Source organism: Galeopterus variegatus, unplaced genomic scaffold (assembly GCF_000696425.1).
Source record: "Galeopterus variegatus unplaced genomic scaffold, G_variegatus-3.0.2 Scaffold12941, whole genome shotgun sequence".
Taxonomy (NCBI): domain Eukaryota; kingdom Metazoa; phylum Chordata; class Mammalia; order Dermoptera; family Cynocephalidae; genus Galeopterus; species Galeopterus variegatus.
In genome coordinates this window covers 14,921-19,511 of record NW_007739052.1, presented here as the reverse complement: position 1 = coordinate 19,511, position 4,591 = coordinate 14,921, and the positions used below count along the sequence as shown (strand labels likewise).

At 48.2% G+C, this 4,591-nt stretch overlaps 1 long non-coding RNA gene across 1 annotated transcript; it reads right to left on the bottom strand.

The window, feature by feature from the left end:
* Window positions 1-1,433: 1,433 nt before the first annotated feature.
* LOC103581384 lies at window positions 1,434-4,383 on the bottom strand. The gene is made up of 3 exons (XR_549659.1): window positions 4,199-4,383; window positions 2,510-2,671; window positions 1,434-1,595 (listed from the first exon to the last, which is right to left on the bottom strand). It is a non-coding gene; the product is annotated as an uncharacterized LOC103581384 (long non-coding RNA).
* Between the last annotated feature and the right edge of the window lie 208 nt (window positions 4,384-4,591).

Here is a 4,591-nt window from a genome sequence, read left to right as displayed (position 1 = left end):
TTTCTTTTTTTGTTTTTTTCTTTAAACCGGTAAGGGGATCGCAACCCTCGGCACGTTGCTGCCTGCACCACGCTCAGCCAGTGAGTGCACCGGCCATCCTTATATAGGATCCGAACCCGCAGCCTCGGCGCTACCAGCACCGCACTCTCCCGAGTGAGCCACGGGGCCGGCCCAAGATACACATATCTTTTAATTCTATTTTTCCATGAACTTTTTGAAGTACCCTTGTATTTCTAGCAATTTTGTTTGTTTGTTTCCAGTTCTTTCCTCAACTCTGTCAATTTATTTTTCGTTTTTTTATTTCATCTTGGAGTTCTTTCATTATGGCTTTGAACTCTCATTTCCAAGAGGCATTTTTTTTACATTAATTTATTTTCTGTGTGGAGAACATCTTGGTTACAATCTTTACCCATCTGTGGCAATTGTTTTCAGAGGTATGATCATCTCTTTTGGTCATTTATACTAACTTCTTTCTCCAGCAGTGTATTTACGTAGATCCGATGACCGTTTGCTTCTGTCATGCACTCCTCTCTGCACTAGGGCCAGGAAAGGGCTGGGCGGTGAGCCACAGCAGGCACCTAGAGGTCTGCCGCGTTTGGGGAGCGCTCTCATCGCCACTGGGACACATGAGCGAGATGGCTCTGGGCGGCTGAGCATCTCTCTGGATCTCAGGGAAGCTTCCCCTGGAAGGTGCTCATCACTGGGGCACGGCGTTCATCCTTCTCTTTAACTGTGTAGTAACACATAATGTGTGCTTTTGTGTTGATTTTCATTTAGTTAGCAAGTAGTGTGGCCCTGGGTCTGTGAGCCACCAGTGGTCCCCTCTCTGGGCTGCCACATCAGCAAACAGCTTCTTACGAAGGTGCCTTCCTGTATGTTCCCTGCTTCAGGCCCATGTCCCTAGAACTCTGTGGCATTATGGTTTGGGAAATTCCTTTAACTCTTTTTTGCTTTGTGACCTTTTCTCCCAAACCAGGGGTCTTCGGTTCGCCCCTCCGGATATGTTGTCTGTCAGCCAAGAGCTCACAGCAGCCTTTTCCTCTTTGGCCTAAGATTCACTGTAATGGCAGCTATTCTTGGGATTCGTGGTCACAATCTGGGCCGTGAATATTTCTTAGCTTCTTGGAGGATGGAGTTTCTATTTCTGTTTCTCAGTTTCTTTGTTGATTCTGGTTGTAATCAGAAATGAGGGAGCAGATAGACACTTATGCTATAGCCTTAAATTGGAAGTCACATCGCACGTTCTGATCATTGAGTGGTTCTTCAGTTCTGGCCAGAGCACACGTCACCCAGTATCACCCTTTGAGAATATTTATGCAAATGGGCCTCATGCTTTGGAACAGCAACTATTTCAAACCTCCATCAGAACTCCAGAAACATCTGCCATAGAGAAAATTGACAAAAATAATTTTGCATGGTCTTACCTCAGTAGCCTGGTAACCAGAAGCGCCCACCAAGGGACGGTCTTCTGCTCTTGCCTCCCCTGTACTGCTGGATTGTTTTTCTAGAAGAGGGAGTTGTAGGCTGTCAGACAAACCATTAATCTTCATCAGAAGTTCATCTAACAGATTTGCAAATTCATCCAGGTAGTATTTCTGAAGAGAAGAAAATTTGATTAGTAAATGCATTCAAGAGCCTGATTTTCATCTTTTCTCATTGTCTGAAGTGTTGACGGACCGACTTTAGACGGCTCTGTGCTATGTTAGGAAACCTACTGGGCCCTGGAGCAGAAGACCTGGGTGCTGGGTCTTTCTCCTGAGCCCCTCATTTATCATGTACATATAGAGATATGTGCATAAGTGCTATGGTCAGTAATGCCCACATAAAGGACTACTGAATGGATTTAAGGCAATAATACATGGGGAAGCACATAACAGACCATAAAGCCCTATAAAAGCCGCAACAGCCTGATTACATATGCCTCTGGCTTCAGAGCTGCCCTAGTGATGCCTAAACGTCAGCCACAGAAGACAGCTGGTCATTCAGTGTGCAAACACCAGGCTTGCTCTGTGTGCATTCCCTTCTGGGGTAACAACCCTCAAACAATGAGCCTCAGGCTCCCTAGTTTGGGTAGAAGTTGGGTCTGGTAGCAGCTACCAAGAGCAAACGGCTAACTCTAAAGGGGACAGAGAACAGTGTGCGTGTGTCCTGGGAAAGGCCACAGACTCCATCGTTCCAGAGCTACAGGGTCATTACAAGGTATTTCAAAAAATTCATGAAAATATTCGTATTATATTTCAATTCTACTTTGCTACAGACTTTTTGAAGTATGTCGTGTAAGGCTGTAGGGAGATAATGTAGAAGAACATGCTTGGTAAACTGTGAAGTGCTTTAGAATGTTTAGGGAAAATCCCTGAGTTCCACTGCAGTGGGGAACTAAATTTGTGGCTTTGCCATGATATTTGGCACAGAATCACGACCATGCTGTGATCAGGAAAGGAAAATTCACAGTGAGACCATCCCCTGGAGCATGCTGTGGTTCTCACTAATCCCAGATCCCACTGCTTACGTGATTCTCCACCACGTCAGCCTCCTCCAACCGTGGCGATTCCTGTCCCAGAAAGGCGAGGACCTTCCCCCACATGTAAGCCCTGACATCTTTAAGTCTCACAAGGGATTTACTGTGAAAAAGTTTTCTTCTTCGGGGAAAAGTCATGAGGGAACTTCTCAACTATGGAAGAGAAAAGAAATAAAGACAAATTTCATGTTAGCAAACCAAAAAACATCTGTGCTAATTTGACAGGCTATGAAAGAGATTACATCTGGATGCAGTGCCCAGGAAGGCTTCCCAAGGGGACTCCACGCTGCATGTTGTCTTACAGAATGAGGAGGACTTCCTGCCGTGGGGACACGGGGACTGTCCAGAGGGAAGGCATGCAGCAGGGCCAGCGTGTACCGCCGGCCAGCAGGCCCAGCCAGCACAGAGCAGGGAGCCCTGGGCCCTCAACAGGGACACATGCAGGGCTTCCTGCAGATGGAGGTGCTGGGCCACCCCTGAGATGGGGGCGCAGCAATCCTGGGGTGCACCTGAGAGGGGCTGGGCCGAGCAGGCGAGGGCTGTGGGCCTGACGACCCAGACAAAACAGGAAAATGGGAACAGCCAAAAAAGGGGCTCCCTCTTGCTCGCCTGAGACAAGAACTGTTTCCAAGGACCTCCTGAAACCCATCAGGAGTCCCCGCACGTCCTTCCCGCATCTCCTGCTCTGCACACATGTGCTTCTCTGACCAGGTTCAGAATGCAGATAAGATGCTCCGTGAAGACACCGTCCTCTCACTGCATCTCAAGCACCAAACTGACAAGTCTGTCTCGGAGTCTTGGAAAGCAGTGACCACTGTTTCCAAGCAGTTTACAACATGAACTGCTCCTTTCACCAGAACAAGCCCTCTTACCCTTCCCTCCACAAATGCATCCATGCTCACCACGGTGTGTGTTCCGGATTATAATCCTATTTTCTATTCCTAAATAAACCCAATATATTTGGAGATATTTTTCTCTAATGTATTTTTTCTAGGTTAACAGGGCTGAAGTGGGGCAGGGTTGCCAGAATAAATACAGAACATGCAGTCACACTTTAATGTCAGGTAAATAGCAAATCATTTTAGAACGAGCATAAGTATGTCTGAACTACTACGGGGGGGCATACTAATACTAAAAAAATTATTTATTGTTCACTGAAATTTAACTGTGGTGTATTTTTGTTTGCTAAATCTGTTGGCCCTACACAGGGACGGGAGGTTGGAGTCACAGGGGAGCCTCCTCCCAGGTGAAATGGCTGCACTTGATATGCCAGCGGCAGATCAGCAAGGGGTGAAATAGGGAGCCCCGCTCCTCACTTAGCCCCCAGCTCAGAGAACGTGTCCAGTGGAGTGTGGCTGATTGGAGTGAAACTTTCATAGATGGAAAGATTGAGAGAAGGCAAGAGATACCCCTGCAGCAGCATGAGACGACGTGGCGCTGGGGAGGAGGTGACATCCTGGGGTGGCTGCTGCCTTGCTGAACAGTTCTAGGCTAAGGGAGAGTCAACCCGACTGTGCTCAGCCCCTGCCCAGGGCAGGTCGATGGGCCTCAGGGACTCCTTACTGCAAGATCTGGCCCATTCAGCCCAGAAATGTCCATGTGGACCAAAAGAAATTTCACCCGACAGGAGATGAAACTTCTATAAACCTTGACTTCAAAGGCTGGGATGCAGTTACATACCATCTGAAAACACAGCGTGGCCGTTACTAAAAAGAGGGCTCCACAGTAGCAAGTCGTGGCCTGCTGGTCAGACTTGGGAAGGCTGAGGAATGAGTCTTGGTGGCTTCTTCCCAGAAAATGAAACAGCAGCACAGGGCAGGAACCAGCCAAGGAGCCAGATGGCCGAGCCTGGGTGCAGAGCATCAACCAGCACAGGTGGGAGTGGGCGGCCAGCATCAGGGCCCCTGCCAGCTGCGGGAGAAAAGCCGTGACCACACACCTTGCCACTGCTTCTTAAGAGTGGGAGACTCATTGGGTGACTTCTAAATGCTTTAGAATAACGATAATCTTGCAGAAGCAGTTTTTGAGGAGTGGATCACGTCGTCCCAGTTTAAGGACCCTGCCCCTTCCCAG